The sequence below is a fragment of the Balaenoptera borealis genome, assembly GCF_965194805.1.
Source record: "Balaenoptera borealis genome assembly, chromosome: 17".
Classification (NCBI taxonomy): domain Eukaryota; kingdom Metazoa; phylum Chordata; class Mammalia; order Artiodactyla; family Balaenopteridae; genus Balaenoptera; species Balaenoptera borealis.
In genome coordinates, this window is record NC_138876.1 from 71,055,028 (window position 1) to 71,077,895 (window position 22,868).

General features: G+C 38.6%; 1 protein-coding gene and 1 long non-coding RNA gene across 10 annotated transcripts in view; one reads left to right on the forward strand and one right to left on the reverse strand.

Annotated features, from left to right (window-relative positions):
• Positions 1-22,868, reverse strand: part of LOC309614726 (serine/threonine-protein kinase Sgk3) — a 153,598-nt gene that overhangs the window by 101,745 nt on the left and 28,985 nt on the right. For 5 of the 8 annotated variants that reach the window (XM_082363470.1, XM_082363474.1, XM_082363466.1 and 2 more), the window contains exon 1: positions 11,990-12,260. The exons of the other annotated variants lie outside the window; for them this stretch is intronic. The gene's annotated coding sequence lies outside the window, so the exon portion shown is untranslated. Of the gene's footprint in view, positions 1-11,989; positions 12,261-22,868 lie in introns of those variants that run through there. 8 annotated transcript variants of the gene reach the window in all.
• The window catches only part of LOC309614826, a 34,041-nt gene continuing 23,638 nt past the window's right edge, over positions 12,466-22,868 (forward strand). The window contains exons 1-3 of one of the 2 annotated variants that reach the window (XR_014236397.1): positions 12,466-12,577; positions 17,116-17,161; positions 18,306-18,397. This is a non-coding gene — a long non-coding RNA (uncharacterized lncRNA). Of the gene's footprint in view, positions 18,398-22,868 lie in introns of both variants that reach the window. The other variant, XR_014236398.1, reaches the window with a different exon arrangement.

The following is a 22,868-nucleotide window of genomic DNA, read 5'->3' on the forward strand; positions in this document are numbered from 1 at the left end:
ATGAATAAGCAAAATATGGTACACTGATAAAATGGAATATTTTTCAGCAATAAAAAGACATGAAGTACTACATGCTACAATGTGGATGGACCTTAAAAACATTATGCCAAGTGAAATAAACCAGTCACAAAAGACCACATATCATAAGATTCCACGTTGTTGTTGTTTTTTTTTTTGGTCGCGGCTTAGTTCCCTGACCAGGGACTGAACTCCGGCCATAACAGTGAAAGTGCCGAGTCTTAACCACTGGACTGCCAGGGAATTCCCATAAGATTCCACTTTTTATGAAATATCCAGAATAGGCAAATCTATATATACAGAAAGTAGATTCATCATTGCCAGAGGCTGGGGGGAGATGGGAACAGGTAGATGGGCAATGAGGGATGAGTGACTGCTGATGAGTCCAGGGTTTCTTTGGGGGATGATGAAAACGTTCTGGAATTAGATAGTGATGATGCCTGCACAATTCTGTGACTAAACCACTGACCTGTACACTTTAAAAAGATGAATTTAATGGCATATCAGTTAAGTCTCAATAAAGCTGCTTTTCTCTTTAATGTATTGTATTAAGTGTAAGAGACTCCACTGTATGCTATGGGTTTATTCTGTCTTCTCCATTCACTTTCCGTGACATTTTAAACTTTTCTAGTCATTTGAATTTCCTCAGTATCTTTCTCACAATCTTTGCCCAGAACATAAATATATTTTATTACATAACAGAATCATAGGAATTCAGACCTAAAATGTTCTTTCATTCCTACTTAGTTAACAAGAGCTCATCCCACTATCTGCCAAGACACAATATACTTGCATTAGCTAATACCCAACAAAAATCAGCAAAATGATAGACTGTACCGGCTGATGGCTCTATTTCCAAGGATTAATATAAACAGGGCTGGTTATCACCATTAAGGGATTTCAGAATATGACAACAGCATTTGTCAGTGTTGGCAAAGTTCATTGGACACTGCTTGCTAACAGAAGGAATTTGACAGCTCTGCAGATAAAACATAAGACATTCAAATTCTACAGGTTCAGAAAATTTAACATATCCAGCAATTAAATTTAGAATTTTAAGCTCTTTTCTATTAGGGAAGAAATATACGATATTTAAAACATTTTCAGTCAGCTTCCTTCCTGAAGCCTGGCAGCAGTTTCTAGATTAAAACATTAGTATCATCTCAGAACCATAAAGTAAAAATGAAAGGCCAGTTTTCAAAACTCATTTAACCATGGCCTCATCAGCAGATGGTAATCAGAGTTACCTGTAAATCAATTCTGCCTGTTCTTTCTGATGAGGGGCTTTGAGGGGAGTCAGCCTTTACCCCCTTCTCAAAGGCACAGGGGACCCCCTGGTAAAGCCAGGTAGACCTGATCAGATCAGCTCTGCCCCGTGTTGGCCACACATGGCCACCTTCAAAGCCTCACTAAACCTTAATTTGCTCATCTGTAAAATGAAACTACCACCTACACCACGGAGTTATTATGAGTATTTAATAAAATAAAGTCTCTAAAGCACCCGGCACATGGTAGGTACAAAATAAATGTTAGACCTCTTTGCTCTTCAAAAACTGCAAAAATCGTGCTGAACGAAACTATTTGGTTTAGCATGTACTGAAAAGAGCAGAATTATCTGAAAACTACAAGTAAACCAACCTTTATTTTCTAAAAGCACCAAACTCATATAGTTTTAAGTAGGGGAATTATAACCATGATGATAAGATACAAGATACCTTGGCGGGGGGCGGAGGGGGGGAATCAACTAACTTTACACTAATTATACTGGTATTATCTAACAGTTTTATTAGGAAAAACTGAATATCCAGTTGGTAGAATACTGCAGACAATTTCAGTTAAATAGTTCTTCGAATAAGCCAACAATAACTCAAGGTTTGGCCATATTTGCAGTATCAGAATTTCCTAAGGGAAGGCTTCATAATGAATTTAGTCACAGCACTTGAGAGCTCTGATGAAGCGGAAAAAAGCCAGGTCAAGATGCCTGCAAAATACTACTAACCTTTGAGACTAGACTACACGTGCATTCTTAAAAAACAAACAAATGAACAAAACTTTACTAAAGACATATGGAAAAGGGACAACAGAAATACATAGATCTAAGTTTTTTAAAGTAAAGGAACCCACAGACATAATTTTTAAAACTATTTTTACAGTGGTTTATATATTCACCTGGTTAAAAAAACAAAGAAAATATAAAAGAGACTCAGTGAAAAGTCTGTTCCCACTCCTGTCCCCACCCACCCAGTTCTCATTACCCAATCCCCAAAATAGACAGAAACACTGTTAATCTCTTAGGTATCCTTATTTATGCTTGGACAAAGCGAAAATATATTTTTTCTTATTCTTCTACACAGAAGTAGCAACTTATATGTATCATTCTGCATCTCAAAGGCAAAATTTTATCCTAAAATGTTCCAATGAAAGTGTGAAAATGAATAAAGGAAACCTCATTTAAAATAGAAGCAAAAATAAACAAATGGGACTACATCAAACTAAAAAGCTTTTGCACAGGGCAGGAAACTATCAACAAAATGAAAAGGCTGCCTACTGAATAGGAGGAAATATTTGCAAACGATATATCTGATAAGGGGTTAATATCCAAAATATACAAAGAACTCATACAGCTCAACATCAAAAAACAAACAACCCAATTAAAAAATGGGCAGAGGACCCAAACAGACACTTTTATAAAGATGACATACACACAGCCAAGAGGCATGTGAAAAGATACTCAACATCACTAATCATCAGTGAAATGCAAATCAAAACCGCAATGAGATACTACCTTACCGCTATTAAAATGGCTATCATCAAAAAGACAAATAGGGACTTCCCTGGTGGCGCAGTGGTTAAGAATCTGCCTGCCAATGCAGGGGACATGGGTTCAAGCCCTGGTCTGGGAAGATCCCACATGCCGCAGAGCAACTAAGCCCGCGCACCACAACTACTGAGCCTGCGCTCTAGAGCCCACAAGCCACAACTACTGAGCCCGCACGCCACAACTACTGAAGCCCACACGCCTAGAGCCTGTGCTCCGCAACAAGAGAAGCCACCGCAATGAGAAGCCCGCACACCACAATGAAGAGTAGTCCCCACTCACCACAACTAGAGAAAGCCCGCATGCAGCAACGCAGCCAAAAATAAATAAAATTTAAAAAAAAAAGAAAGAAATGATGTTAATGTTAGTAGGAATTTGAAATAAAGGAAATCTATGGCAGAGACAAAAATCAAGGGGGAAAAGGGGCATAGTCTTATAAATCTCTTAAAAACTCTTCTCTGCTAAAATATTGGAGAATCTTAACTTCCATTAAATAAAAAAAAATCATTTCCTACAGACAAAAAAATAAATTAAACCAAATATTCATGAGAAGACAGAGTGGGGGTAAAAGGAGATGAATTAGAAAAAAGAAAGGTACTGATGTCAAAATGGGCTAAAAAAATGTAAACTATGCACAACTATGTACACTTAGAACTACAAAACCAAGAACCATTTTTTAAAAATTATAGTATAATCTTAACTTCTGAGTGTTCACTAACAGTGGTCCAGGTTCAAATAAGGAAATAATACAGTGCTTTCATGTTTAAGCCATCATCAATTTTAGTACCATGTTGTTTGGAAGCAGAATAAAAATGTCTTTTCAAAACCTTTTTCATTCATGTTTATGAAAAAATAGGCCTTTACTCTCAGGGTAACCTAAGTATCTATTGCCTTGGTACTGAGCTCCTCATAATGTTTGCCCCAAGCACCTTTACAGGTGAGCTGAAGTTGGTATGAACTCAGCTACCTGGGCTTGATCCCCAACATGTACCTCTTGAGAGAGTCCCCAAGGACACCCCAATACTCCTGCAGCCAGCATTGTTTCTTCTCTAATTCCCAAGGATGGAAGTCTGATCTACATGTGCTTCTCACCAATGCATTTCTCTGCTGATGAAAGTCTGGAAGAAAAGGGTTTGGAACCTTGATACACCATTTCTCAAAGACTGCTAACCTCTGGTCTAAGATAACCTTCTTAGTCTTAAACTTACTTAAAAACAAAGAGATTGTTTTTAAACCAGAGATCTAGAACTTCAGATGTATTTTCTGAAGGAATCAGTGATTTTATCTAGAAGTGAGCTTTCAAGACCAAAACACACTCTACTCAATCTAACATCTTCAATGGGGGGAAAAAATAGCATAAAACAATGCTACTGCAGTGACATGAACCAAAAAATATATACATAAACGGTTTTAAATTTTATCATACATGCCAATGCTTAAGGAAAAACAGCTTATTTAGAGGCGAGGAGGTGGGTGGAGACTTCTGTGGAAATTTTGAAAGGAATTACTGGGTATTCTCAACCACTAGTTCTTTATAATATCTACCTTTCAAACTCCAAAACTAAAAGCTTTCCTTTTCCTTATTAAAGGCTTGTTCTTAACTGTATCACCATGATTAGTATCTTTTTTGCTCAAGACCAAAATGAAGAGAGTGTGATGGAGAAAGGACAGAGAGAAATTTTCTTAAAGCAAAAGCTGGAAGAAGAGGAAAAAAAACAAGGTTAAAAGGGGGACTAAGCTCTCAGAAAGTGGAGGAAAGCCACAAAACGATATAGGAGAAAAGTGTGGGCGACAGCCTGTGCACATGTGCTGTGGGAGAAGAAAAAGGGCGTGGAGAGATTAGCCCAGACAGATGCTGTCTGGAAAAACTGGTGGGGTTAGTAACTTGTGAGTTGTATGCAAGAAATAATACTAAATCAAGTGTTACTAACTCTGAGATAGCCTATAAGAGGATCACAAGAAACTTCAAGGTCACCTATTCCTACCATTGGAGGGAGCTTTCTTAAACCAATTACTCCAAACTATGTACTTATCATTAGGAGACTATTTCAAAACATCTGAAGGTCAACTGTTCTAATTTTTAACTGAATTCAACACTTTTTCCTTCGTTCAGGTCCATTATTTCTGCTTTTCCTTTAGTGATCATAATCTATGATATATGAATATTCTATCATTTCTCTTCTTAAATATCTTATATTTTAGATATACTTAAAATAGAATATTTACTGACCTCCATCAAAAGGATATATGCTTTTTGCTGATTTGAATGGATTTGTCCATCCACACACCCTCACCTCATCCCCTTTATGAGCAGTAGTACAAATTTCCAGTAGTGCTATCCAGATTTGGGGAATGGCAGGTGGCCAGGAAATATAGTAAAATAACTGGTTCAAAAGTGCCTGGAATCTATGATGTTGGTTGACTAAATAAACATGATTCTCTAACCAACAAAGCAAGCCCACATAAGAGAAAAATTTTAATGTCATTGGAAATATGGATATGCACACACAAATGAAAGTTTAGAAGGATATACTCTAAAATGCTAATAGTGATTATTGAGTGGTAGGTTTACTGATGATTCTTATTTTCTCTTTTCTTCTTTTAATTTTTCTTAAAAATATTACTTTGGTGATTTAAATATTTTTTAAAAGATACAAAAGAACATATAGATAATAGAAATACAAAATGGATAAATTATTAACTACAAAGTGGAATACTATGCAGCTGTCAAAACCAATGATGTAGCACTACAGATGTCCATGATAAAGTGTTAAATAAGAGATATAAGGACAAATTGTGTAGAATGAGTCCCATTTTTTAAAACGTCATGTATATTTGCAGATACACAAATTTATATAAGATAAGCATGGAGCAAAGTCCAGGATATAAAAGCCCAGCTGTGGTTACCTCCATAGGTAAGATTACAGTGGAGAGGATTTATTTTTTAGTTCATACACTTCTCAATTGCTTGAATTTAAGGCATACCTTTTTAATTAAAAATAATATTTAGAAAACATAAGAGATAAAAGTAAAATTAAAATGAGAAAAAAGATGACGTATCGTGTTTTCTTAGGAAACTAAGAATATGATTCCTATATTTCCTTTTAGCTGGTCATATATATAATATATATGTGCCTTAGATTATATAGTCTGTATCTTGGTCCTATATATATATATTTGTTTGTATGTGTGGATGCTGAGTTAGAAAACAGATTAAGTTAACTTTGATCTATTTTTATTTTATTTTATTTTACTTTTTTTAACACCTTTATTGGAGTATAACTGCTTTACAATGGTGTGTTAGTTTCTGCTTTATAACAAAGTGAATCAGTTATACATATACATATATCCCCATATCTCTTCCCTCTTGTGTCTCCCTCCCTCCCACCCTCCCTATCCCACCCCTCTAGGTGGTCACAAAGCACCAAGCTGATCTCCCTGTGCTATGCGGCTGCTTTCCACTAGCTATCTATTTTACCTTTGGTAGTGTATATACGTCCATGCCACTCTCTCACTTTGTCCTATCTTACCCTTCCCCCTCCCCATATCCTCAAGTCCATTCTCTGGTAGGTCTGCGTCTTTATTCCCATCTTGCCCCTAGGTTCTTCATGACCATTTTTTTTTGTTGTTTTTTAGATTCCATATATATGTGTTAGCATACGGCATTTGTTTTTCTCTTTCTGACTTACTTCACTCTGTATGACAGACTCTAGGTCCATCCATCTCACTACAAATAACTCAATTTCATTTCTTTTTATGGCTGACTAATATTCCATTGTATATATGTACCACATCTTCTTTATCCATTCATCTGTCGATGGACACTTAGGTTGCTTCCATGTCCTCGCTATTGTAAATAGAGCTGCAATGAACATTGTGGTACATGACTCATTATGAATTATGGTTTTCTCAGGGTATATGCCCAGTAGTGGGATTGCTGGGCCATATGGTAGTTCTATTTTTAGTTTTTTAAGGAACCTCCGTACTGTTCTCCATAGTGGCTGTATCAATTTACATTCCTACCAACAGTGCAAGAGGGTTCCCTTTTCTCCACACCCTCTCCAGCATTTAGTGTTTGTAGATTTTTTGATGATGGCCATTCTGACCAGTGTGAGATGATATCTCATTGTAGTTTTGATTTGCATTTCTCTAATGATTAATGATGTTGAGCATTCTTTCATGTGTTTGTTGGCAATCTGTATATCTTCTTTGGAGAAATGTCTATTTAGGTCTTCTGCCCATTTTTGGATTGGGTTATTTGTTTTTTTGATATTGAGCTGCATGAGCTGCTTGTAAATTTTGGAGATTAGTCCTTTGTCAGTTGCTTCATTTGCATATATTTTCTCCCATTCTGAGGGTTGTCTTTTCGTCTTGTTTATGGTTTCCTTTGCTGTGCAAAAGCTTTTAAGTTTCATTAGGTCCCATTTGTTTATTTTTGTTTTTATTTCCATTTCTCTAGGAGATGGGTCAAAAAGGATCTTGCTGTGATTTATGTCTTAGAGTGTTCTGCCTATGTTTTCCTCTAAGAGTTTGATAGTGTCTGGCCTTACTATTTTTATTTTAAAAACAGGGCGGTAAATAACTAGAGTAATAAAGTTCCTTCTCATTTTTCAGCTCAAGCAAGCAATCAATCAGTTCCTTAGTGAAGCCCCACTGTACTTGAGGACTTTTCATCCAGCAGTCTGTAGATTGGCTAGTCCACCAGTGAGCCTAATTTTGTATATGAATATACTATATATGAAGTTCATTTTACCTACAGGAAAAAAAAGTTTGGTATAGACTGGCATAGCAAATACATCAGGACTCTGAATGGAAGAAATGAACCCAAACCACATTCATTACTAGATACTTTGTAAACATAATGTCATTTATTTAAAATCACAAAACAGTGAAAAGAATGACATCATTATCTCAACATTATAGGCATTCTCCAAAAAGAGCAAGCCTTTAAAAAGGTACAAAATCCAAGCCTTTACTCAACCGAAAGCCTATCAAATCATCCCTCCTCTCAAGTTAAAAGCCACTAAACCAACTCTTTACATTTTAATTATCTGCAAACAAACTCATTTTGCAGCCTGAAGAAACAGCTGCCTATAATGACATTTCTACACATGGTGGTACCAAGGAACCCTGCCCGCCAATATCATATACCAAGAGATGTTTCTATGATCCCATATAGGTGACCCCATATATGTCTTCCCTATATTCACGGCCCGGTGGAAGGAGGCAGAGCAGCCCTCTGCATGAATCCTCCACCATGAGATCGCACTAACATCTCTTACTTCACCCACACATCTCCCATTTTCCATCTTACATAGTATCAATCTCTTACCCTACAACAATTCCCCTTACATAATAACCCTTCTTTCACTCACCCCCAGCGCCCACCCAAGGAAAACAGATTTTGGTGTTGAATAATATCAACAGAAGAAATAGTGGCTACAACGAGAAGAACTAAGGCAGGTCTTCAGGACCCATAGGAAACAGGAAAGGCCCTGAGAAATTGGACAAGGGTAAGAATATTGTACACTGCCCTAATTCCCTTTGAAAACTCCCTGGCTCAGCTTCAGAAAGGCAATAACATTTGACCGGTTGATGCTCTGAGTTAGCCCCCGATATCGGATTTCCATGTTGTCTTCTTCAGCAATGACAATTAACTCAAAGTTAGTATGGAGTTAAAATTACTTTGACATGAACTACAAGATGTAGAATCGGCACCACCTTTCTCCATGAAATGTTTTAAAAAGTGAAATGAGAACAAAGATTCCACTATAAGGAATGCAATAGGTAAAGGAAAACAGAGACACTGTGTCCCTTAAAATAATGTGGGAGCTGTTTCTGTCAGGAATAATGTGTTACATAATTTGAGTTTCATGAATCAGCAGTTTAGTCAGTAATTTACATGAATTTTTTTAAAAGAGAAAAAAAAAAACCAACCCTGAGGATTGGAAAAGGTAAAGTGGTTTCTGAAACAAGGCAGGTTTCAAAAGTATTTTATTCCACCCCCACGCAGAAGGCTGACAGGCAGATGACTCGGTCTGGCTTCATTACGGGTTTCCTACCATCTAGTATCCCTCATGGGAAGGGCCACTCCATCTCTCGTTTTTCTCGATAGCCCTTCCCAATTCCTCCCACTAGGTAATGGCCATATTGACCTCTCTCACTGAAGGTAATCCATCTGGAGGTAACATACTTTAGGATACAGAGAGTTATATTTGAAGGATAAAAAGTTGAGGGATTTTTTGTTGTTGTTGTTTTTTAAAAGACCCTTTATATTAAAGTAATTGCAATACTTCAAAAAACACAGTAGTGATGTCATACACTTAAAAAAAATTACAATACCTATGGTCACTGTATGTGAACTTGATCATAAATCTAGGTAGCTGAATCATTTCACTTACATTGAAAACCTACAGTGATTTGTAGTCCTTAAAAATGACCTTAAATGAGCAGGGAGAGACAAGAAAGCTGTCAACACAAACACGAAATCTATGTGCCCAATCTAAACTCTCTCCAATTCAGAGGAAAAAAGTAGGATGCTTGAGAAAGGGAAAAAAATAACAAACCTATTTGTTTTTTCAAAAACCAGAGATGAGGGACTTCCCTTGTGGTCCAGCGGTTAAGACTCCACGCTCCCAAAGCAGAGGGCCCAGGTTCGATCCCTGGTCAGGGAACTAGATCCCGCATGCTGCAACTAGAAGATCCTGCATGCTGCAAGGAAGATCCTGCGTACTGCAACTAAGGCCCCACGCAGCCAAATAAATTAATTAAAAAAAAAAAAAAACAGAGATGCTAAGTCCCAAGAAATGAGTCCAAAGGGCATTCCATCTCATCCCTTTTGTAGAAAATATGTTGTAGCAGATACTGTTTGAAATAACAGAGAAACATTGGACTAGGCCTGGCAATCTCTTAGGCACAAATCAACTATGGGGTTTGAGAGGCATAATGTTTTGAAATAGCAAGAAATCTGAAGTCATTGGGAATCATTTATTCCACAAATGTTTATTATCAGGCTGGCATGTGCCAGACACTGTCCACACACCTGCTCTCCATTCAAGCTCTGCCTCTTACCAGCTGTGCCATCCTGGCTAAAGCATTTTAATATTTCTATGCCTCAGTTTCTTCATCTATAAAAACAGGAATAAAAAATGGCTACCAACCTCACAAGGACCCTCTGAAGAGCAAATAAGTATACCTGGAAGGACTCTGTAAACCATGAAAGTGTTAGTTGTCATTTGGCTGGATTGAATTCGTGAATGTCTGTGTGCCATAAATTATATCAGAGGAAAGTGAGCCTTCCTGCTTCCAGGAGACACTTCATAATCTTATTAAATAAGGCTTAGAGTGTCATTTAATCATCTCCCTGGAAATTTAAATATATGAAACAGAGAGAGAAAGCTAGTCTGATGTGCAGATTTTGACATTAGATTCATAATCACCATAATGACAAGAACCGTGTTTGTTTTATTCACCATTTTGGGTCTCAATCTGGCCATCAGGCCAAGGCACTCATTTGAAGAGGACACTTAATCCTGGAAAATATTCTCTCTACAGATCTGCAAATCACAAAATGGTTACCTAGAAGGTTGATCCATCAACTCAATGTTACCTGCAGCAAATGGCAGTAAAACTACAAAGCATTATTTGTTACATTGATGTGTTCAAACAAAAATGTTCTATTTTATGGTACATTTCAAGTTCAATCTGACCCTCAAATATAAGCTACAGTCAAATCAATTGTCAAACATATCGGGAAGGAAACAAAATTAGCCTCAGTGCAGTGGCACTTGAAGAAAGGGGGAAGTTCTGGTCTCTCCAGAGTTAGCTAAGGATGGGCACTATGGCAGATGAGAAAGACCATGTTATGGAAGATGCTAGGGATGTGGCCAGAGATCTGCAAGGAAGAGGTCTCACTCCCGTGACTCCAGACTCCCTTCCCCCAGGGAGTGGAGGGGTGGTGGCTTGCTTACAGGCCTGGAAGCAGAGAGGGCCAGAAGGCACACCCAGTCCTAAAACATGCCTGAAACTTCCTCTAATGGTTCTAGCTCTCACAATGACATTCAGGGAACTGAAGTATGCATAGCCTCTTCATTGTTAGAACTGCTATAATTTAACATTTTGAGTTAATAATTTGAGTTAATATTTATAAAGCACTTAGAAAGAGCCTAACACATGTAAGAGCTATCTAAGTGTTTGATAAATAAATAAAGCACTTCCCAGATTGGCCAGGTGAATTATCAACCTAGTGACAAAGTAGAGAATCAAAATACACAACGGTCTACTATTTTTTTTACCTTGATAAAGCTTTAGAAACTGTCGTGTTCTGTATTTATTCCTGCACCTCGAATGTACCCTACAGAGTCTTGTGCAGAACTGAAATTCTAATCATGGTTCAGAGATCACCGCAAAATTAAATAATGAAAAAGTTTAAGTCTCAAGAGATGAATTCTCTTTTCTATCTTTCCAAGTAACCACCACTGAAAAGGACAGAATCTAAAAATCTCAAAGCATTTCTAGATGGCACATACCAATGCTAATGTGGGAATCAATAGAGCCAGATGCACTTTCAAAGGCATAGAAGGGGATCAAATCACAGAGAACATAAAGGGCAGCCACGCACGGGAAGTCGCAGACTACAGGTCCGCTGACAACAGGTTAATGATTTCCATGTCCTCCGCTCCCGAGGCCTCCTCCATCCCGGATGCTCACAGATGACCCGCATCCACTCCTGACCTCAGGTTGTGGCGTGGGTGGGATCTCCCACCCCCCGGTTCCCGGCTCCTCTACGCTCCGAAGCCGCTCACGGGTTAACAACATCCGCCCCCCAAGACACCACTCGGGCGTTTAGGAATCAGAAGGCAGAATCTGAGTTCACCTCGAGGAAACAAAGACCACAAACTCTCAGAGCCGAAGGCTGGGCCGGGGGTATGCCTCTTCCCCTCCGACCAACTCGGAGGTTCCCGGGCTGAGGGAGGGGGCGCTGCCAGGGGACCCAGGAAAGTCACGTTCGCTCCGGGAAGAGGCAACAGGCGAGGCCCGGGCACCCCTCGCCCCGCCCCGTCTCACCTGCCAGAGGGGCCCGACTGCGGCCCGGACGCGCGCGGACCCTGCCGCCCGCCCACCCGCCTCGGGTCCCGGCGGCTCCGCACCTACCCGGCTCCGCGGTGCTGCCTCCCCGCGCGGCGGGCGCGGAGCCGAGCGCACTCGCGCTTCCTCCTTCCCGGCAGGGCCGCCGGGCGCTGGCGCTTCCTCCCTGACGCGTCACGGCGGCCGGCTCCTCCCGCAGGGTGCGCGGGGCCGCCGGGGAGAGCTGGGCGGCCGGCCGTGCTCCGGGTTAGGCGCCCGCTCCCGGCTGCGGGGCGGCTGGCGCCGGGAAGGAGCCGCAGGCTGAGCGGTGCCCCCGCCGCGGAGACCCGCTGTCCTCGCGCTTCCCCGGGAACCCGCGCGAGAGCCCCGGCGCAGCGCGAGGTCCGGCCCCCGCCTCGCCGTGGGCGCAAAGTTCAGAGGACTCCGCGGGATCCCGCCTAGAGGCTCAGACTCTTCGTTTGTGTCCTGCTGCTCAGCTTATAGTGACCAATGCCCGGGGGCCCAAGAGCGGCGTGGGCCCTAGCGCCCGGGCTCGGCGGGGGAACTTGACCCTGGCGCGCAGGGAGCAGGACCGCCGGACGCCCGGAGGGACAAGAGCCACCCGGGAGTGGCCTGGTGGGCATGTGATGGGGTGTAAACTGGACACTCAGAGAGGTGAATAAGTATCCAGATAATTCAGGGGAACAACTGTGGTTCATTTAGCATTCTCTGAACGGTTCTACTTTTTCATCAGCAGAGTTTTGGCCTTTGTAAGACAGGAGAGCGCTTTCACAGATTGGCAGATCCTTTGTACAGAGAAACTTCCTTTCCAAACCTCTTTTTGGATCCTCTGGTGTGTGTGTGTGTGTGTGTGTGTCTGTTTGTGTGTCTTTGTGTGTGTGTGTGTGTGTGTGTGTATTGGCATTCCCATTAATGTCCAAGTCAGCTGAGGGCACACTGTACAGCTTCTTATTACTCTGGCTATTCTTTAAATATAGAAGTTGCATTTTAGAGCCATATTTATCTTTTTTTTCCAGATAGGGTGAAGAGAGGTACAGAATGTGTGCGTGATTAAATGGGTGTGGAGTGAAGTGGTCAAGATTTTGTAGTAGAGTGTTTTTTGGTTTTGCCCCACAACCAGTTAGGTTTTGTCAGATGTCACTTGAAGATAGACTCAAACAACTATTTAAAGAATCCCACGTGCATATCGTATTTCAGATTTTGAGTCAATGACCTATACTTTAGCTCATATGATTCTAGAGAACTTGCCACAAATCTATGAACAAACGAACTAATAAAGGTAATTAGAAGAACTGATTTATGTGTGGCTTCCCTAAATTCAGGGGACATTTCCTTATATTTAAAATATTCAAAAATTTAGTCTCACAGAAAAGGTAAGAATATTCATTTCTGATGTCAATTAACATTGTATGGTCTTCTCCTTAAAGAAAATGGTTTTTGAATCAAATACTTTTATACTTCAAAACATGATAAACCTACAAAACTTTCTAAACAGTGATACTCAGTGGCATACAGAAATGGATATAAAATACAGTGGATTCTAAAATCCAGTAGATACTAATCAACACATTGCCAGTGGTCCTTTATATGTTTTTACCGTGATCCATACAAAGCAATCGGCACAATAAAGCACAGAGAAGCTAGAGAAGTTCCTCTCTTGTAACAAAATCAATAAGTGATCAGTGATATCTCTTAATTAAAGCCATAGTCACAGTGCTGAAAAATTTCTCAGACAAAAGGAACTTTTGTGACAATGAACTCCAAGTGGAATCATATCATTCTCACTTCAGAGACAAATACCTGGCTATCACCACTTTTCAACTTCTTTTTTCTTTTGTTTGAAAAACAAACATCTGGGAACCATTATATTTCCAAGATAAATTTGTCCTCCTGCCGTGAAGAATACACACAGACACACAAACACACACACACACACACTCCAACTCCCACAAATGCTTCAAGACAGAAAAGTTGGCAGGTGACGTTCAACTGATAAAACGTTGGGTATTTTGCCTTTATAATCTGAGAGCTGCAATTTAATAGCTTGATTTCTCAGAACACTAGAGGTCATAAATATATTCACAAACTATTGAAGGGTTTTTTCACTTAAAATTAAAGGACACACTTTAAGGCTGATCATTTTGATTAATCATATTCACCTATAGATATAGATCATATCTCCTTTTTCCTTTATGTTTCCAATTTCTTTTTACACTGTAAAGGTTGTTGAATGTTCAGCAATATCTAGTTGATGTTTATGCCTTTATAAAAGGTTTCATGTAAATTCATGTAAGTACATTTTTTAAATAGAGAAAGTTTTTTGTTAGACTCTGGATTCCAAAATTTTGTTTGAAAATATGATTCAGTTCATGCAGATTGGGCAAATATTGTGTTCATCTGTTATATCTATAATGTAGACATTATAAGCACAAGCTTTGGAATCAGACAGACCCAAATTTAAGTTGTGGCTCTGCCACTTTCTACTTCCGACAAATTATTTCACCTCTGCGAGCAAAGGTTTTGTCAGGAACGTAAGGATGATAACAGTATTTTTTTCTCCTCATTAAAACAGATAGTAATAGTGCTTATCTCATGAAATTGCTATGAGGATCAAATGAACCTAGTAGAATGGCTGGAACATATTATCAGTTGATTGCTATTGTCATCATCGTTATTCTTAGCTCTAACACAGATATAAAAATGCCAGTATTTCATATTTCATTTGCACTACTATAAAGAATGGTCAGTTTTTAGAGTTTTGGGATTTTTGTAGAAATCCTAAAAGTAACAGGAAAAAATCATAAAAGAAATACTAAGATATAGTTATGTTCAGAAGTTTAGATAACTGGACTGTCAATACTGTAAACTATTGACCCAAACATTAAAAAAAAAACCCAAAACAAAAACAAAAAACTAACCAGGTTATACAGTATTTCTTTTTAAATAATATGTTACGATGAGATGAGTGCCTGTTTTTTTTCTTTTTAAAAGTGAGTTCTGGTTTAGGATCATTTTTTTTTAATTTATTTATTTTTGGCTGCATTGGGTCTTTGTTGCTGCACACGGGCTTTCTCCAGTTGCGGCGAGCGGGGGCTACTCTTCGTTGCATTGCACGGGCTTCTCATTGCGGTGGCTTCTCTTGTTGCAGAGCACAGGCTCTAGGTGCGCAGGCTTTGGTAGTTGTGGCACGTGGGCTCAGTATTTGTGGCTTGTGGGCTCTAGAGTGCAGGCTCAATAGTTGTGGCACACGGGCTTAGTTGCTCCACGACATGTGGGATCTTCCTGGACCAGGGATCGAACCCATGTCCTCTGCATTGGCAGGAGGATTCTTAACCACTGTGCCACCAGGGAAGTCCCAAGTGCCTGGTTTTCATCCTCTTTTCAAAAGGAACACATTTTCTCTGATATGGTGCCTGATATGGAACCATCATGATTTTTTATATCATAGTAAAGTTCTCTGTTATTTGTAATTGTTTTATTGTAACTTTGGAAGAGTTGAGGAGCATAACAGTACAAGATTATCACTTCCCTTAGGGAAAAAAATTTGATAAAATAGGTAGTCACAGGACCTGAATGACTCTATTCATAAGTTGGCTGGAAATAGAAGTGAGGGCCAGTATTCACTAGAATATTTGTTTTATAGCAGAAAAATCACTAAGACTAGAGAAGTAAGGGTAATGCTACCAACTACATGATTACAAAAGGAAAGGTGTTTTTGATTCATGTTATTTGCATAGTTTTTTTTTTATTTGCATAGTTTTTATAGCACCTTTTCTTTAATTCTACTACAGACTCACCTACTTAAGTGGGTCAGACATCATGAGTTGTTGCTATAGTTTCCAGCTATGTTTATCCATTGATATACCAACTGTAATATTCCACAACTTCAGAAAAGAGAAAGCCATTTTTATTGGGAAAGTAGTTTAAGGCATAGTCCTAGCCACAAATTGGCTCAGAAAATAATTAACAAGAAAAGCCTGCTGTAAAAATAGGTGAGAATATGAGAGTTAAAGTGACCAATTTATTGAATTTTCTGAGCAAAGCAATTTAATAAAGCAATGCAAAGTATAGTTAGAATAACTCGGATCCTCACGGGAACTGAAACAGACCGGTTTCTACTGCCTTAGCACAAAGCAGAATTACCCTGTTTCCTTGATCTGGAAAACGGTTCAGAGCACGCTCATTTTGTGTGTTGCCTGTGGGAGTGGCTCAAAGCTCAACATCTTTCTTGGGCCAAGTTAGCCATGTTCAAACTCAAAACTGAAATGCCTGAAGTTCAGGTGTGTTTTGTAATAAAGAGAAAACTCTATTTTAAAGCAAGACTCTATTAGGGTCAAATATAAGGCTTTTCAGATCACAGAACTTTCTTACTTTCTATATTAGACTCATGAGAAAAACCAAGGGGAAGTGTTAGGAGATCAAACCGCCTAAACTGCTAGCATCAGCTTTTTGATTAAAAAGCTGCTAGAAATTGCTTTAAATCTTGCTAAGAACATTCCATTACTGAAGTAAAACTATTATCCTTCCCTATTAAGGAAATCTCAATATCTTCCGATCTAGTTATTAGGAGCATCAAGAACAAAATGAAAATTGCCCCTTTTTTCTTTCTCATTTTCCCTCTTTGTTTTTTTCTGCCTCTTGTTTGGACAGTCTGTTATGTACATAAACTGTGTCTGTTGTGAGTTGACAGCAGCTTATTTATATAAGTCCTGTCAGCAGTTACTCTGTCCCTCAGAGAATCATATTAGGCCTTTGAGCTCAAACCTACTGGGTAGACTTTGAAGATAATAATTATTTTAGTTAATTATCAGTATAGAATAATAGCTTTTCTTAAACACCATTCATTTGGTGACTCAGTTATTTACTGTCAATTATGTGCAATTAATGACTGAACCCGTCTCAGAGGGCAAAGTCTTAATAGCCTTTGGCTTAAAGAGGTGCATTGCTGTTATTTCCTCATCTAGTTCCCTAAGGTATCGTGTCTGGCTCAAACAGATATGTCAAAGGCTTAAATGGAACTTAAGGGCCTATAACTCTTCATATACCAGAACACCCTTAAATTCCCTAGGTTTTCTAGAATAAACAGCTTCAGTTCTTTTAACTTTTTCTACACCTTTTTTTCTTTCTCTCTTTTTTTAATGTTTTACATCTCTCGTACAACTTCTTTCCAAATTCTCCACATTCTTTTTTAGATGAGATGCCCATTATGAGACATGGAATCTTCTTTGAAATGATTGGGTAAGTCCTTAGTATAGTGAGAGCATTCTCTCAGCTCTTCAATTCACACTCCTATAATGCAACTTAGAATTATTCTTACATTTAAAATTATATTTCATCATTAGACTTTAAAATTGGAACTCTAAATGCTTGTTTAGCATACTTACACTTCTCAAATTATATTTAAGAGGTTATTTTGATTATCCTATTGAACTCCTCTGCACCTGTTTTACCAAAACTATTTTTCCTGGATGATTTTTAATTTCATCACATTTGTTAAGACAAAAGACATCCAAAGTGGAGGGTACAAATCCTAGGAGTACTCAAGACAATTTACTACAGTTGAGAAAGAAGATATCCCAGTGTTTAACAGATCTTCCTCAACTTACGATGGGGTTACATCCCCAATAAATCTATGATAAGTTGAAAGTATTCTAAAATGCATTTAATACACCCTACCTACTAGACATCATAGCTTAGCCAAGCCTAGCTTAAACCTGTTCAGAATCCTTACATTAGCCTACCGTTGGGTAAAATCCTCTAACACAAAGTCTACTTTATAATAAAGTGTTGGATATCTCATGTAATTCATTGAATACTGTACCGAAAGTGAAAAATGGAATAGTTGTCTGGGTCCAGAATGGTTGGAAGTATATGGGTTGTTTACCCTCCTGATTGCCTGGCTGACCAGGAGCTGCCGCTATCCAGCATCACGAGAGAGGATCATAACAGCATATCCCTAGCCCAGGAAAAGATAAAAAGTCAAAATTTGGAGTTCGGTTTCTACTGAATTCATATTGCTTTCACACCATCGTGAAGCTGAAAAATCGTAAGGTGAACCACTGTAAGTCACGGACCGTCTGTATTTGTTTTACCTAAAAAGGAAGAAATTAAGCTTTATTATTCAACATACGCACTGCCACTGGCACGCTCATACAGTCCTTTGTCAGTCATCCGTATACGCTGCGAGGTGTCTTGAGAAGGGTGCACTTCCACTTGAAGGGAAACCTTCATTCATCCATCATCAGTGTGATGCAGTTTCGTGTGGTATAGGAAGTCACTGATGTGATTAATTTTGTAAAAACAAATCCTTTCAATAGAATCTATATAATATTTTGTATTGAGATGGGGAGTAATTGTGGCAACTCTTTATCTTCCATCAAAGTATTCAAGATGCTTGGGCTTAAAAGCACAGCTCCTGGATACACACAGCCTGGTTCTGACCATAGTCTGCCATCACCAGCCACGTAACTCTGGGTAAGTTACTTCACATCTCTGGGGTTCAATTTCTTCATCTGTAAAGTGGATATCATCATAGTATCTACTGCACTGGGTTGTACTGAGGGTGAAGTGAGTTTACATATATATATATAAATCTACCTCCAAAATAAGCTTTACATAAGCACTAGTTATTATTACTTACAAGAGCAGTTAAATATCAAGATGAATGATGCATTTTTCCTCTGACAAAAATACAAGGGATCCGAATTTCCCTACGTTTTCTGTGAGTAGTACTTTCCTTTCAAGGTAAAGTTTTAGCAATGAGTGAGAGAGTAACTTTATCCAGCCTCCCCTTTAAGTGTACGTGTGTTTTGACAGAAATACTCTGGGGAGAAGATTTTGAAAATGATATTTGGAAAAATGTAATTTTGTTGCAAAACACAGTGTGTGTGTCCTATTAAAACTAATATATGCACCGTTAAAAATTTTGGAAACAATTTTTTATTTGTTTAAATATTTTCCAAATAATGGATTTCAGTGAGTCTTAAATTCATCTGTTGAAAAGATAAAATTTTTTCAAATCACAGGCAGACCTCTGAGATATTGCAGGTCCACTTCCAGACCACTGCAATGAAGCAAATATTGCAATAAAGTGAGTCACAAATTTTTTGGTTTCCCAGTGCATATAAAAGTTATGTTTAGGGGCTTCCCTGGTGGCGCAGTGGTTGAGAATCTGCCTGCTAATGCAGGGGACACGGGTTCGAGCCCTGGTCTGGGAAGATCCCACATGCCGCGGAGCAACTAGGCGCGTGAGCCACAACTACTGAGCCTGCGCGTCTGGAGCCTGTGCTCCGCAACAAGAGAGGCCACGATAGCGAGAGGCCCGCGCACCGCGATGAAGAGTGGCCCCCACTTGCCGCAGCTAGAGGAAGCCCTCGCACAGAAACGAAGACCCAACACAGCCATAAATAAATAAATAAATAAATAAATAATTTAAAACGTGCTAATAATTTAAAAAAAAAGTTATGTTTACACTCTACTGTAGTATATTAAGTGTGCAATAGCATTATATCTAAAAAAAAAGTACATACCTTAATTTAAAAAAGACTTTATTTCTAAAAAATGCTAGCCATCATCTGAACTTTCAGTGAGCCGTAATCTTTTTGCAATAGGAACATCAAAGATCACTGATCACAGATCACCATAACAAGAACAAGTCTGAAATATTGCAAGAATTACCAAAATGTGACACAGAGCCACGAAGTGAGCAAATGCTATTGGAAAAATGGTGCCAGTAGACAGGCTCAACACAGGGTTGCCACAAACCTTCAAGCTGTAAAAAGTGCTGTATCTGCAAAGTGCAATAAAGTGAAGCACAGTAAAATGAGGTATGCCTGTAGTTTGCAAGAACTGCTGATTGATAGCAGGCAAAATGGAAATTTACTAGTCAAACTTCAATATAAACCTTTGTAGAACTGGTTGATGAGATCGAAAAAGAAAATGAATACTTTAATAGATACAGTCAACAACAGTGCATTTCTTCCATTTAAATCTAAATATCTTCTTGAAATATCTTTTCCAGTTATGATAGCTATTAAAATGTAGTATTAGAATAAACTAATCTTAGGACCAGATCTGCAAATCACTATATCATGAAGAGTTAAGCCAAGAATTTTAAAAAGGAATAACACACCAAGTAACAAAACATCAAGTGAAAGCAAAAGGCTCTTATACTATTAATAAAATACCATTAAATTATTTAAATATATTGATTATTTCATATTTTTAAATTTGGGGTTTATATTGTACGATGTGTACAATCTATTGCTATAGGTCACAATTACATAATTTATACAGGGGTGTGCATGCAGAAACATTCTTAAGGATGGGGTGCATATTCAGAAAGCAAGTTGTTGGTTTACCTTTTGCCATTCCTACTCCTTGGTTTGGTGTCCTCTAAGAATTTAATGCCTTTTGTTCTCTTCCTTCTTCATTAAATAACTATTTGTTTAGTGCCTAGTGTGTGCCAGGTACTGTGCTAGGTTCAGGGAGGTAGAAATTAAAAATATAATCCCCACCCAGATCAGTAGTTTAAATCATTTATGAAACGTAAAAAAGGACCTATTCCCACGACTAAACTCCACACTATCACCTGCTTCTCAACTCCTTCCCACACCTCCAAACCTGGCCTTTACATAGGTAATGATCCACTGTGGATGGGGACTTGAATTTGAAACTTGTCATTTGAACACCTACTTAGTTTTTATGTAGTTTAAGTAAACCATTTATGACTTATTTTCTCTTCTAGATATCTGCAAGGTGCTTTTAAGGCAATCTTATGTAAATATAAATATTACCAATTCAACAAACACTTCCTCTGCAAAGCCCTGTGTTAAGACAGAGGGAAGTTTCAAGGTACAAAGATGAACTGTACTTTCAAGGGGGATTTTATATCCTTGATATAACACATGAAAAATGAGAAAAACACCTTAATTTTTTCTTTATGCAACGTAGATTGCCTTCACTATTGACTGTATTCCTCAGTATACTGCATTTTTAAAATATAAATTTATTTATTTATTTTTGGCTGCGTTGGGTCTTCATTGCTGTACGCGGGCTTTCTCTAGGCACGCAGGCTTCAGTAGTTGTGGTTCGCAGGCTCTAGAGTGCAGGGTCAATAGTTGTGGCACACGGGCTTAGTTGCTCCACGGCATGTGGGATCTTCCTGGACCAGGGCTCAAACCCGTGTCCCCTGCATTGGCAGGCGGATTCTTAACCACTGTGCCACCAGGGAAGCCCCCAGTATACTGCATTTTTAATTATCTTACCACTTTTGCCTTGTGTTGTTTCTTCAAGCCTAGTACCATCTGTTTGGAAGTTTTACAGGCATGGTATTTGACTTCAACCACGTCTTTCAAATTTCATCTCGTTACTTGTAATTTTAACCCATGATTGGGGTAAATTATTTTTAATTGCTACTTATTTGCATTGGAGAACAATCATATGAAAAACAGGTAGAGGAAAATACTTCTGGAAACTAGATCATAGAATGATCCTATATGCTTAAAATGGAATCCTATACATTTCCCTAAATAGCAAGAAAATGTGGTGATTTGAGGTATTCAAGGCAAGAAACTGGATCACATGATTTCCTGAGGTCTTGTTTACTTTTAAACTCTGCAAATAAGCAAAGCCCAACGCTCACAGCCTTTGGAGGAACTTATACCCGTTTGGCTTTTTAAAAAGCAAGCAGTATTAACAGTTCAGAAACTTTGGGCATGGTATAAAAAGTCAAAATTAGTTACAAAAGTCTGTGGTAATATAAAATTCCATTTAGAAAATGGTAAGCAGCACATAAAGGCAATAAATAGACGGTATCTTTATTTGACTTTTAACTGTTATTTACTGACTATTAACTGGCTATCCCTCCAACGGAAAAACCCAATTTTCACTATCATAAACATTTTCTTAGAAAGTAGAAAGAAAAATACAATTTGAACAAATTTCAGTACAGTGTAGTGATTAAGGACATGGCTTGAGAGGAAAACAGTCCTGGGTTTGAATCTCACTCTGCTGTTTACCGGCTCTGGACCCAAGCACATCGCCTAACTCCCTAGCCTCAGTTTTTTTCATTCAGAAAAGTAGTTCCTACTTCACAAAGTTGTTACGATTAAGTGAGATAATCACACAGTAATAACACAATACATGGTAAAATTTTAAATTATATATATATATATATATATATATATATATATATATATACAGTTGACCCTTGAACAACATGGGGGTTAGGGGTGCTGACCCCCTACCCCAACCCCAGCTGAAAATACGTGGCTAACTTTTAGGCAGCCCTTCGTATCAACAGTTCTGCATCCATGGATTCAGCCAACTACAGACGCTGTAGTACTGTAGTACATATTTATTGAAAAAAATGTGCATATAAGTGGAGGGAGACTGTCTTTTCTCCATTGTATATCCTTGCCTCCTTTGTCATAGATTAGTTGACCGTAGGTGTGTGGTCACCTTATCTTTGATAAAGGAGGCAAGAATATACCGTGGAGATAAGACAGCCTCTTCAATAAGTGGTGCTTGGAAAACTGGGCAGCTACAAGTAAAAGAATGTAATTAGAACACTTCTTAACACCATACACAAAAATAAACTCAAAATGGATTAAAGACCTAAATGTAAGGCCAGACACTATCAAACTCTTAGAGGAAAACATAGGCAGAACACTCTATGACATAAATCACAGCAAGATCTTTTTTGACCCACCTCCTAGAGAAATGGAAATAAAAACAAAAATAAACAAATGGGACCTAATGAAATTTAAAAGCTCTTGCACAGCAAAGGAAACCATAAACAAGACAAAAAGACAACCCTTAGAATCGGAGAAAATATTTGCAAACGAAGCAACTGACAGTGGATTAATCTCCAAAATATACAAGCAGCTCATGCAGCTCAATATCAAAAAAACAAACAATCCAATCCAAAAATGGGCAGAAGACC